Below are 15,250 nucleotides of genomic sequence, written 5' to 3' on the forward strand. Positions count from 1 at the left end.
TGTTTCAAAACTAATATTTCCTATTTCTCAGAGTATCAAATGTTTGGGATTTTTCAAATTTTACATTTTTCACTTCTACAAATATGAGACTAGCAAAATCTAATCTTCACTCGATAAATAATATAAGGTAAATTCAAGTTGTCATATTAGTTTTTTCTTTTTAAAGAAAGATTAGACAAATTAGTTTAACTTTTTTTTAATAAATTTAGTATTTTTTTTTGTTTGTTTATATAGTTTGAGTTGCATTTCAAGTTGAGTATCTCTAATTTCAAAATTCAACCTTTTGTCAATAGAATTATTGCATTTTCAAGTCATAAAAGCTCCAACATTTCGCATAAAAATAACATGTGAATTAAGGTTTAATTAGTTATTTCTTTGAAAAAAAAATGTGAAAAGCGAATAACCGAAAAACGATATTAATTGAAAAAAAACGACATTACGAAAATCCAAACTATTTGTCACTTACTTTGACGCCATGTTGAATTACTAATCAATCTAAAAGTTTAAATTGATATATTACAATAACTTTAAGTACCACAACAATTTCAACATTATCAAATTGAAGTTTTTGAAGTTAGGGGAACTAAATAGATCAAATTGGTAATTTAACTACATATTGAAATATCCATCAATTACATCGATATATCAATGATTCAACATCAATATTAAAGATGAATCAATGCTTATATAAATACACACCTCATGTGTATTTATATGTTTTAGATATCACATCAATTGTTAATTTCAAATTGTTATCTATTTATAAAACTAAAACACGATTAAATTGTCATCTATAAATTTCAATATAAATATGAATCCATAACTTAGTTTGACAGTAAACATAACTCGATTATTAATTTATATAATTTTTATAGATTTATTTATTTATAAAAATACCTATCAACATGAATATATTAATAAAATTGAAATATTGATATTTATATTTCCCTTAATTTAACTTAGAGGATATATACGGTACATTTTAATAAAAAAAATATATAAATTAATATGGAAAGGGGCTAAAATGTTTAATGTCAAGAGCTCTATGTTTAAAAAGTGGATTTAAATCTTTATGGAATATTTTGAGGATTATTTTCAAATAAAAGAAAATGATGAAATTTATTTATAAATATAGTAAAATATTACAGTTTATCAATTTCAAATCTAATAATAGACAACGAGACTTCTATCATTGTCTATTGTTTAATGATAGAAGTCTATCGTAGTCTATCATTTATAGACAATGACATTTTATTATACTTAAAAATATGATTTATCATTTAAAATAATTATTTTAGTTATTTATTTATTTATAAATATGAAAAGGCAATGGCATGGGGGCATGACAGCCATCCCAGACTGTTACGCATAGAATAAGGAGCTCTACAGTGAAATCCAAGCTAGATCTAGCTGTAATCCCGACACCATCTGCTACCACCACCGTTTTTATCATGCTCTGCGTTGTACCTTATTATTGCCAATAATCGTCTGCAGCCCACTCCATAATAACAAACCCTCTCTTCTCAACTTTCCACCGGTCATCAACTATTGCACGTTCACTTTTTCTGAGACCCACCGATTCGTTGGTCGGTTACATGTTGTTTCAACTAGAACCGATAGCAGCCTACCACTACCCCTATTAGGGGACAGTAAGTGAAAGCTTGTTCTTCCCGGGAGCTCCAAATTGGCTTCTTTTCTCTCTCTCTCTCTCACACACTTTTTTTTTTTTTTTAATTTTAATTTTTTTTTATTTTTTAAGTTTGGGAAAGTACGAAAAACAGCTGTTGATTTGGTGCTTCCTTCCCCCCCAGATCTATTCGTAAGCAGAAAAATACATACTTTAAGAATAAAAATATTTGTATAATATATGGAAACATTGCGTAGTAAGAATTCGATGATATTTAGGAAATTTATTTTAATATTATAAGATGATTTATATGAAAGTTTAAATATTTTTAGTTTTATTTGCCAATGAAAATTGTAAAGAATTTTTTTTGTATGGATGACCTCATTTGGGAGGCCCAACTGAAAAATTATCACTTGTTAAAAAAGTAATGGAAAGTGATTTTTTGCTTACGTCATCCACGTGTGATTTTACCGCTTCACCCCTGAGATACACCTCATGTACTTGTCACTACCAAGGAACTCGATCTTTGATGGCTCATCATTTGTTTCTCGTTGGCTCGTCACTTGATCCTCGATGCACAATCACTCGTGAAGGAACGGTGAAGTTCCGAGCGAAAAAGGATCATCTTAATTTTCACATAATCCCAATTTTACAGAACAAGAAAAATATGTATTACACATATCTAAAATTATAGCATGCGTTAAAAATAAATTAGGGAAGAAACAACGCTTACTCTTAAAGCCAAATGGTCTTCACGAATTCCCTCGACCCGGATCACAAACCCTTCATTCTGGATTTCGATCGCTAAAAATACGACAACCCAAATGGCCACCACCACTTGAGAACCCTCTTTATTCTCTTGAACCTTTTGTGTGATTGGGAATTACCAGGGGAATCTCTCTAACCATAGTTGAGAAAGAAGATAAAGAACAAACTACACTCATCCTCATGTTCTGGTTAAGAGTATTAAGGGGAGAAAGTTGCAACTCTCTCCCTTTAATTAAACTAAAATTAAAATTAATTTAATTTAATTTAATATATATATATATATATATATTATATATATATATATATATATATATATATAATAATATATATAGTTATATCAAATATAATACCTAACCTATAGTTATTTATATTGTATCAAATATAATATAACCTATATTTTTATTTTCTCTCAACAATCCATGGTATTTAATATAAATCACATTTATACTAAATTCAATTATATGAATCTCATCCATATAATTAATATTTGAATCATATTCAAATATTTAAATCCTCTCAATTTTATGTTATAATGTATCAAATACATTATATTAATTATTGAAGGAACTCTAAATAGAGAACCAGTGGACGGAAGCAGATCATTCCAAATTTCATTGAGAAAGAACACAAACAATTACAGTAAAAAAGAACAGATTATGCATAAACAATAAATTACAAGCATGCTTCTTTAATTGAATAAGGGATAGAGTATGCAAACCTTTGAAGAAGTCTTTCTTCAAATATCCCTCGAACGTTCAAGAACGCGTTGAACAACACGAACTCGAACGCAATGATCAGAACAACCAAGAACACGAACTGAAGAATCCTCGATCACTATCGAGTGCAACTCGATCCTCAACCCTCGAACAGAACAAGAACACCACCACAAGAGTTACCTTGGTATTCTCGGTGTGAGAGTCCAGGAGTTGTGGGCTCTGTATGACTTTGGATAGAGAAATGAAGGAGGTAAACGATCGAGTAAGTGGGAAAAGGAAGAAGTCTAACATATAGACTTGATACTTGATTGTGTAGTAAGAAGAAGCCTATCGTATTACTACTCGATCGTGTAGTAATGAGTAACTATCATATAGTAAACTCGATAATTAATTGTTTAGTCTGTGAGATGCTATCGTTTAGTAAAACTCTTTTACTCGATAGTCTTTCTTTTTGTGAGACAGATTCAATGAATCGTCAACCTTGATTTTAGAAAACAAATTTTCTTTTTATCTCACAGTTACCATAAATGTGCATAACCTCCCACTGAAGTCAATTATTAAAGAAAAAGAATAATTAATATATTTATAAATAAATATAATAACCAACTTATCATGTTATATTTATAACTTATAGTTTTAATATTTCATCATATGAAACTATAAACCATAGTTCTTTTTCTATTTTATGGTATTTAATATAAATCATATTTATATTAATTCCTCCAATTAACAATGTATCAAATACATCATATCAATTATATCACATATAATTAAATCAATTTAATTATATCATATATAATCAAATTTCCTCTTGTTAATTTGAACACTTCAGACTAATCCAAAATATGATTCTCAACTTGAACCCATTGAGCTACCAATGGGACTTTATGGACATGTAGCTTGAAGCTCCAATAGTACGTGAATAACCGACTAAACTCTTTAGTCACGAGATCCACCATCCGTTAATTGTTTGTTACTCCACTAAAGACCGACAGTTGCACTCTTCGCACTACAGATATATTTTTGTGTCTATTGGATATAACCAATCAACAGTACGATGACCCTTCACAAATTGCTCATAAGTACAATTGGACAAATTTACCATTTTGCCCCTATAGTTACATCTACCTTCTTAAGTACCACTGATTTCTTTAATGAACAATAAGTCATAGTCCTACTATGATTAAGTCCTCTCTTCCCAAGAGAGGGTGGGGCCATTATTTCAAGACCCGGAATCAAGCCTTAAGAGAGCAATCTATTTACTTACCCTTGTTTTGGGGAAGGAGTGAATTCCATTTCGTGTAGCTGAGTTCCCAGCTCCCCAATCAGACGAATCCCCAAAATGGTAGGCTTGTTTAGTTGGCAATCTGGCCACTCTCATCCATACAAATCAAAGGATCGCCTTCATGAGCAAGAGTTCCCAACTCACTCAGGATTAATACCATGTCACCTATGATCATCTTAATGAAATGTAAGTCTCAATTATGAATGATGTTATATAAAGAGACTAATTATTTCGTGGTCCGGTCTTATACAAACTCTTTATATAGGATACCCCGCTTGCATGTCTTCACATGAATGGTCAGGATCAAACCATTTGTAGCACTTTACAACACTTGTAACATCTACAAAGCGGGTCGTATCCATAGTATCACCAGGATAAGGTATCCCTCCTTTATCCTTATACTACAGACCATTTAGGTTATTACTTAAGGCATGATCCACTTGTATGTCTCCATATACATGCTTAAGTTACATAAAATAACCTCGGATCTTAGTGTATGGATTTAGTAAATGCTTATAAAATAATACTTATTTTATTAATAATAATATGTTTACAGAGTGTTTACAAACTACGAGACTACTAGGAGAATTAGGACACCAATCCCAACAATCTCCCACTTGTCCTAAAGCCTTGGGAGACTAATGTACAATACAAAACAGTACAAAATACAATAAACTAGGGCATACTCTATACCCCAGTAATATCTCCCACTTGTCCTAGACAAGATGTCGCATATCCCGTAGACCCAGACTCTCCACATGATCCTCGGAAACTTTAGCCGTGAGAGCCTTTGTAAATGGATCAGCAACGTTGTGCTCCGACGCGATCTTCATGACAATCACATCACCGTGATGCACAATCTCCTGAATCAAATGATACTTCTGTTCTATGTGCTTGCCTCTTCTGTGACTCCAAGGTTTCTTAGAATTTTCCACAGCCCCGCTGTCATCACAATAAAGTGTGATCGAGAAAGACATATTTGGAACAACTTCCAAATCGATAAGGAACTTCCCAAGCTAAACAGCCTCCTTAGCAACTTCACAAGCAGCTACGTATTTAGCTTCCATAGTGGAGTCCGCAATGTATCCTTGTTTGATACTTCGCCATACTATAGCTCCTCCATTCAGAGTGAACACTGACCCTGATGTCAATTTTTGAGAATCTCTATCAGTCTGAAAGTCAAACTTTGTGTTTCTTGTAAGGATCAAATCCTTATCTCCATACATGAGCATATAGTCCTTCGTTCTCCGAAGATACTTGAGGATCGTTTTGACCGCCGTCCAGTGATCTAATCTTGGATTGGACTGATATCGACTGACAATCCCCACTGCATAACAAATGTTAGGTCTAGTACATAACATTACATACATAAGGATACCAACACCCGATGCATAGGGAATCCATCTCATTTCCTCAACCTCTTGAGGTGTCTTAGGACACTGTTCCTTAGACAAAACAATTCCATGCATGAAAGGTAATAAACCCCTCTTGGAATTCTGCATCGAGTACTTGATTAACATCTTGTTAATATACGATGGCTGAGACAAGGCTAACCTTTTGTTCTTACGTTCCCTTATGATTTGAATCCCTAGAATAAACTGCGCCTCTCCTAAATCTTTCATTTGGAATTGGGCGGCTAGCCATTTCTTAATATCAGTCAGAAAACCTACATCATTCCCAATGAGTAGGATAACATCCACATACAACATCAGGAAAGCTACTAAGCTATTGATGATTTTCTTGTAAACACAAGGCTCATCAACATTCTGATAAAAGCCAAATGATTTGATCACACTATCAAATCTAATATTCCAAGATCTAGATGCTTGTTTCAGTCCATAAATGGACCTATTAAGCTTGCGAACCTTTTGCTCTTGATCTAGATCAATGAATCCTCCTGGTTGAGCCATGTAGATGGTATCCTCAAGATTATTATTCAAAAAGTCAGTCTTGACATCCATTTTCCATATCTCGTAATCATAAAATGTGGCTTTGAACAGGAGAATCCGGATAGACTTCAACATGACAACAAGTGAGAAAGTTTTTTCATAATCCACTCCCTCAACCTAGGTATAACCCTTTGCCACAAGCCTAGCCTTAAAGGTCCGTACCTTTCCATCCATAACTCTTTTCTTCTTGTAGATCCATTTATAACCTATAGGTTTTACCCCATCAAGCTGATCCACAAGTTCCCAAACGGAATTGAAGTACATAAACTCCATTTCCTGATTCATGGCTTTAATCCACTTATCTTTATCAACATCCTCCATTGCTTGCTTATAAGACAATGGATCCTCAACCTCATCATCAGATATAATGTTTTAAGCTTCTGTTAAACCCATGTAGCGTTCAAGTGGGTTCGCAACTCTCCCACTACGTTGAGGCAATCTCAACTTTTGAGATGGTTGACTAGATGAATTGACATCAACAATTCTTGTTGATCTATCAGCTTGTTCAACAACTCTTATTGAAGTCTCAGCAGTTTCATTAGAAATCTCATTTAAAACAAGTTTACTTCGTGGCTTATGATCCCTTATATGGTCTTCTTCCAAGAAGATAGCATTTGTTAATACAAATACCTTGTTCTCACTTGGATCATAGAAGTATCCACCCTTCGTTTCTTTGGGGTAACCTACAAATAGGCAAACTTTCGAACAAGGTTCCAATTTTTTAGGGTTAGCCACTAGCACGTGGGCTAGACATCCATAAATCCTGAAGTGGCGTAAACTACCTTTACGGTCTCTCTATAAATCAAAAGGCATTTCAAAAACACTTTTTGAGGGAACATTATTCAAAATGTAAACTACAGTCTCTACTGCATATCCCCAAAACGAGTTTGGAAGATGAACATAACTCATCATAGACCAAACCATGTCCAACAGGGTTCTGTATCTCCTTTCTAATACACCATTCTAAGGTGTACCTGGGGCCGAGAGTTGGGACATGATTCCATATTCTATCATATAGTTTTGGAATTCTAAGTCCATATACTCTCCACCACGATCAGATCATAGTGTTTTTATCTGTCTACCTAACAAGTTTTCAACTTCAGTCTTATACTCCTTGAACTTTTCAAGAGCGTTAGACTTATGTTGCATTAGGTATAGATATCCATATCTAGAATAATCATCTATGAAAGAGATGAAACATCCATACCCTCCTCATGCTCTTACACTCATCGGACCACAGAGGTCTGAACGTATAAGCTCCAAGGTTTCCTTGGCTCTATAATCTTTTCCAGTAAAAGGTCGTTTGGTCATTTTGCCTTCAAAGCAAGATTCACATACTGGTAAAGAGTTTTTTTCTAAACCATTTAGAAGTCCACATTTCACCAACTTCTCAATCCTATTAAGATTGATGTGACCTAACCTTAGATGCCAAAGATGGACATTTTCTTTAGGAGAAATCCTTGGTCTTTTCATAGTTGTTCCTGTTTTGAACATTTCAGTATTAAGCAAGGCTTTTATGACTAATGACCTTAGTACGTACAAGTTATTTTCCATTGAACCAAAACCAATCTCCATACCATTCTTAACAATAAACACTTTATTCTTAGAAAAGGAGATGGAATAACTTTGTTCAATCAGATAAGAAACTGAAATTAAGTTCCTTTTGATATGAGGAACCACATAAACATTATCCAGTAACAAATATCGTTTCTTGTTAAAAAATAACTTAAGTCTGCCTACAGCAACAGCTGAAACGGCCTCTCCAGTATCGACTCTAAAAGTCAAACTCTCCAGTTTCCAATTGTTTCCAGGAACTAAATCCTTGATAGGAAGAACATACGTGGTTAGTAACACCTAAATCAAGTATCCACGCAGAATCATCATTCTCTACCAAGCACGTCTCCAAGACAAACAAATCGCATTTATCGTCTTCGGATTTCTTCATTTTCTAGAGAGTAGTGGGATCAATGTCAGAACCTAGATTATAATCTCCAAGTTCCATTTCAGAGAACAATTCTCATCGATGAACTTTATCAGAGTCAGCAGCAATTACTTTCTCTTTTAGTCCCTTGACATTCAAGAAAGATTGTAGATTATCTTGGGAACTAACATCACTGGTTTCTTTGTCATCAATCCCATTTTTCTAAAAATGAGAACTTACGTTCAAATAATTCTTACAACGAGTCCATGTTCTCACATGCAATGACCATGTTCTCAACTTTTTTGGCCAATACATCAGGTATGCTTGCCCAAATGTAAAGTCGGGTCATCGAATTAGCCTTCATCCACACCTTATATGTATTACAAACATTTCACGGTACATCAGGGTTTGGGACTTGAAGACACTCCTCAAACATGACAAAAACGAGGTCGTTTGCCACGAAATATGTTTTAATAGACTCTTTCCAACGTATGAAATCGGTCAAATTAGAAAAGGAAACTAACGGAAAATCAAGCATTGACATGTTGAAAAACGAACATATTGATTTATGTTAGATTTTTAGCAATTACTCTTTAAAAACAAATCCAATCAAGTTTAGAAAAATCTAAATGAACCCTATAACATAACTAGTTTTGCAATGACACTTTAGTGGTTTAGGACAAAAGCCGCCGAAGGGTAGTCAATTTATCCCTCATCTGAATTGAGACACTCTCAACTAATCATTACACAAGAACAACTCTTGTTTCTATAACGACTAGCCATCATTGATTTGGTCAAGAAATCATTAACTTGCTTAATAACTTCCCGTAAGTGTGACCCTTCATTTTAAATCCTAGAGTTCCGCCCCAAACAGACAATCCGAAGGGAAAAAACCAATTGGATCAAAAAATAAAGTGACCCTATCAATTTCTAGAGTTCACCTTGATATTGACCAACTGCACAAACCATCTGAAGAGGGACAATCCCAGGGCACCACGAGGTCATACAAGAAAATATCACGGTGCAAACCAATGAAGAAGACCGCAGGACATATTAACACACATCCTTCTCCCACTTATTATAAATACTCTCTCCGTTCACCTTGATATTGCCCTATGCAAACACCATCCGAAGGGAGACGCTCTCAGACCGCCACGAGGCCAAGCATGAATCTCATGGTGTGAACATTAAGGGAGAAATATGAGTGGAATTGACATATCATATATATCTTTTCCTCCCACTGAGTATTTTAATAACCTAGGGTTTAGTTTACTTAGAAAAACACGGCTAATTATTTTACTAAGTGACTATTTGGGTTTGCAGAAAAGTAACTTTTACTTTGGAAAGTCAAACAACTTTTAATAAACATTCATTAAACTCTTTAACGAACATTAATCAACTATTGCATGCTTTTAGTAAATCTATTTAATTTACCTTTCCAGGGAGGTTCCCAAGTAGGGGTGTTCCGTTTCCGTCAGCTTTGTTGGGATTGGTGTCCTAATTCTCCCAGAATCTCGTAGTTTGTAAACTGTACACATTGTTAGGAATAAAATAAGAGTTATTTTATCTTGTATTTACTCATATCCAATAAACAAAGCTCCATGGCTATTGTATGAAAACTTAAGTATGTATATGAGATATACAAGTGGATCATGCCTTAAGTGATAACTTAAAAAGGTCTGTAGTATAAGGATTACGGAGAGATACCTAATCCTGGTGACACTACGGATACGACCCATTTTTTAGAGGTTTATAAGTGTTGTAAACTACTACAGATGGTTGATCCTAACCATTCATGTGGAGACATGCGAGCGGGAGTGTCCTATACAAAAAGTTTGTATAAGACCGGACCACGAGATGAATCGTCTCTTTATATAACACCGTTGATACTTGAGACTTACATCTCACCTAAACGACCATAAGTGACATGACCTCAATCCTGAGTGTTTTAGAAAGTCCTACCATTAAGGGCGGTCCTTTGATTAGTATGGGTGAGAGTGGCCAGATTGCCAACTCAACAAGCCTACCTTTTTAGGGATTTGTTTGATTTAGAAGCTGGGAACTCAGTTACACAAGATAGAATTCACTCATTCCTCGAAGTAGGGGTAAGTAGATAGATTGCTCCCTTAAGGACTGATTTTGGGTCTTGAACATAGTGGCCACGGCTTCTCTTTGGAAGAGAGAACTCAGTCATAGTAGGACTATAACTTATATTCATTAGAGGGATCATTGGTACTTAAGGAGTTAGATGTAACTACATGGGCATAAAGGTAAATTGGTTCTGCTGTACTTACGACGATTTGTAAAGGGTTATCGCATTGTTGATTGGTTGATATGGACACAAAATATATTTGTATTAAGGAGAATTCAGCTGTCAGTCTTTAGTAGAGTACTCGACAGTTAACAGATGGTGGATCTCGTGACTAAAGAGTTTAGTCAGTTATTCAAGTACCATTGGAGCTTCAAGCTACAGGTCCATAAGGTCCCTTTGGTAGCTCAATGGATTCAAGTTGAGAATCAGTTCTTGTGTTGATTTGAAATGTTCAAATTGACAAGAGGAAATTTGATTATATATGATATAATCGGTGTGATGTATGAGATACATTAAGTGGAGGGTTAATGTAAATGTGATTTACACTAAGTACCATAAAATAGAAAAAGAACTATGGTTTATATGTTTCATGAGATGAAATATTAAAACTATAGGTTATAAATATAATATGGTAAGTTGGTCATCATATATATTTATAATAATACTAATTATTGGATAATTATCTCTTTTTCTCCATTAACCAAATGAGTGGAAGGTTATTGGTGGTTTTATGGTAATCGTGAGATAAAAGGAAAAATGTTTTCCTAAATTTAGTGGAGTTTCTTAATTCGGAAAGTACTCACGGATTGTTATCAAGTGGAATCGTTTCACTAAACGATAGCTCCAAGAGAGACTAAACGATCGTGGAGTGTTACTATACGATAATTCACTCAGCGTCATAGCTAAACGATCGCAGGGCGTTGTCTATACGATAGGCTACCTTCTTCTACACGATCGAGAATTCTTCTATATGATAGACACTTTCCATCTCCCACTTGCTCAATCGTCAACACGATTGTTGTTCCTGTTGTGATTGGTGTCCTAATTCTCCCGGAGTCTCGTTGTTTTGTAACACATTGTTTAATAAAGAAAATAAGTGTTATTTAATTATGACATTTGCTCATATCCAATAAACAAAGCTTCTTGGTTATCTTATGTAAGCATATTTATATGATATACAAGTGGATCATGACTTAAGTGATAACCTAAATAGGTATGTAGTAAAAGGATTAAGGTGGAATACTTAATCCGAGTGACACTATGGATATGACTCACTTTGTAGAGGTTTTCAAGTGTTATAAACTACTACAAATGGTAGATCCCGACCATTCATGTGGAGACGTGCGTGCAGGGGTGTCCTATACAAAGAGTTTGTATAAGACCTAGACCATGAGATGATTAGACTCTGTATATAACGTCGTTGATACTAAAGACTTGCATCTCACCTAAACGACTATAGGTGACACGATCTCAATCCTGAGTGTTTTAGGAACTCTTTCCTTTAAGGGTGGTCCTTTGATTAGTATGGGTGAGAGTGCCAAATTGCCAACTCAACATGCTTACTTTTTTGGGGACTTGTCTGATCTGGGAGCTAGGAACTCAATCCACAAGATGAAAATGTCTTCTTTCCCGAAGTAGGGATAAGTAGAGAGATTACTCCCTTAAGGACTGATTCCGGCTTCAACATAGTGGCCATATGTCATAGAGAAGACTCAGTCATAGTAGGACTATGACTTATGTTCATTAGATGGATCAGTGGTACTTAAGAAGTTAGATGTAACTACAGGGGCATAACGGTTATTGGCCGAGCTGTACTTACGAGCGATCTGTGAAGGGTTGTCGCACTGCTGATTGGTTAAGATGGACACATAATATATCTGTGGTAAGGAGAGTTCAGTTGTCGGTCTTTAGTGGAGTGCCTGGCATTTAACGGATGGTGGATCCCGTTACTAAAGAGTTTAGTTAGTTATTCATGTACCGTTGGAGCTTCAAGCTACAGGTTCATAAGGTCCCCTTGGTAGCTCAATGGATTCAGTTGAGGATCAGTTCTTGGTGTTGATTTGAAATGTTCAAATTGACAAGAGGTATTTTGATTATATATGATATAATCGGTATGATGTATGAGATACATATAGTGGAGGATTGGTGTAAATGAGATTTACATTAAGTACCATGGAATTGAAAAAGAACTTGGGGTATATGTTTCATGAGATGAAATATTAAAACTATAGGTTATAAATATAGTATGATAAAATTGATTAATCATTTATATTTATAATAATAAATTAATATTGGATAATTAAATCTTTTTTCTCTAATAACCAATTGAGTTGGAGGTTATTGTTGTTCATTGGGGTAACTGTGAGATTAAAAGGAAAATTATTTTCCTATTTAGTAAGTTTTACAAAAGGTTTGAATAAATTTTGTTTTTTTTTAGTTTTTCTCTCTCACAAAAAAGACAAACTCACGGAGCTTGTCAAGTAAATATGGATTTACTAAACGACAGCTTAAGCGAAGTAAACGATTGTGTAGTGTTTTATGTAGATGACCAGACACTGAGCTAAACGATCAGCTTAGCTTTTGCTAGGACGATCGCTTTACTTAACTAAACGATTGGGCATGACCTATTGCGATAGGGTTTCTTACTTCTCCCACTTGCCCAAATCTTGACATGATTTTCTTTCCTCCTCGTCTGCCTCAAAACCAAGGTCCAAACAGAACCCCCCTCTGGATTTCTCACACGAAAACCAAGGTAACATTTTGGTGGTGTCTTACTCAACTCGACACATCAAGGTTTTGTGGAGGGCCGTTCATGTTGCTAGAGATTCGTGACCGGGCGATCGCTTGAGGATGGAGTGCGAAAGTGTTCGTTTAAGTGTTGCGGATCGTGTTATTTGAGCGTTCGACATTGTTGTGTTTGAGCGTTCTGAGCAAGAGCGTAGAGATGAGTCGACAAACGTTCGTAGCATTTCTTCTTGTTTATTTGATCATTCATGCTTGTAATTTCTTGTATTGATTGCCATTAATTGTATGTTTTGTTTACGACTGGTTAATTTGTAATATTCATAACCATGATTGTAATTTGGAATTGATATTTTTTCCGCTACTTTCATGGGAATTCTCAGATTCGATTTTCCTTTAGTTCCTTCTAGTCTCTTCCTCCTAACCAAGATCTACATGGGCCCCACTTTCTGGATTTTTCACATCGGAGGAATACCAACGGTAAAACCATTGTGGTGGTGTCCTCACTCAACTCGACTGAGTTTGAGGTTTTGGAGGTCATTCGTTGTGTGTTCGCATTGTTCTATGGTGGTTGCTGGTGATTGTGTTGTGTTACGGTCGTTGTGTTCGAGCGTTCGTGTATTATTGTCTTGGAGACTGATCGAGCGTTCGTGATCGAGGGAGTTTGAAGAATGAGTCTTCAAAGGTATGATACTCTATCCTTTGATCTTATCTGAAAGCATGCTATAATTTCGTATTGTGCATGACCTATTATTTTTTGTTTCTTATACTGTAATTGTGTATGTTCAATATCGAATGGAATTTGGAACGATCATTCTACTACTCATGGAAATCCTCATGTCTGATTTCCTTCAAGCTGATATACCTCAGCCTAGCCAGAACCCACCTTAGACAAAAGGTCCCTTATAGATAGATTTATTACAAATTTAATCTTTTATGGAAATCAATTTAATCCTATTAAACCGATTTAAAAAATTAAACTTAGGATTCTAATCCCATTAGATCCATGAACTTAGGTCTATCTCAATCAAATTTTAAAACCCTTTTAAAACATGATTTTACCTACGTTTGTGTGCAACTCCTAGGTATTGATTTTAATTCTAATTTCATTAATTATAACTCTTATAAAAAATGAAACAATCAAAATTAACCACAATGCGAAGTAACACATCCACAAGGCATTTATAACTTTTATAAATAAACCTAAGTGGCATGCTTCATGCAATGTTCATTCATTACTACTTTATATAACACTTATATAACTGAGTAATGAAACAAGCATACATGCTCTCATACACCCTTGTACTATAACACTTATAGTATAAAAATGATGCATGAATAAATCTAACTCTTATATTATATGATGCATGAGCATGCTTTAATGTAATTTAATCATGCAATCTACTATATTATAACACTTACAATATAAAAGATGATGCATGAATAAATGCATAACCTAAGGTGGGTTTTGAATCTATATGTCATACATAGCATATAAACTATTTGAATCTATATGTCATACATAGCATATAAACTAACATACATCTCATGTACATTAAATAAAACATGATGGACCGAGATATGTGCCTCAAAACAGGAACAATAAAACTAACTATTACATAGATCATCGAGTCAACCGGTTCAAACAGGCAAACTGGGTCTTGAACCGCCCGAGCGAAGCCTCTTCAAGTCATCGTGTAGCAATTCCTTGTGATCATCAAGTAACGTTGAGCGAGTAACCACGATCGTGTAGCATGGATCGAGTGCCTTTGACTATGCGATGAAGCATGAAGGCCACACGATCGTGCAGTGGACAACGAACAACGCATGCTTAAACGATTGAGTAGACAACAACTATGCGATAAAGCATGATCGTCTAAACGATCGAGGAGAAAGAATAAAGTATCTTATACCGGGTGATCGAGTAGCCAGTGACTATGCGATGAACCATGCTGGACTACACGATTGTTTAGTGCGCGACCACGCCATGTGTCGAGTATCATATACTATATGCGATCGTTTACCCCGAGCGTTTACGCGATTGAGTAGTCAATGCAACACGATCGAGTAAACTCTTTACCTGATCGTTTAGCATCAGCCATGCGATCGTTTAGTAAATACTACATGATCGAGCAAAACTTTTCTACACG

This window comes from Benincasa hispida, chromosome 9 (genome assembly GCF_009727055.1).
Source record: "Benincasa hispida cultivar B227 chromosome 9, ASM972705v1, whole genome shotgun sequence".
NCBI lineage: Eukaryota > Viridiplantae > Streptophyta > Magnoliopsida > Cucurbitales > Cucurbitaceae > Benincasa > Benincasa hispida.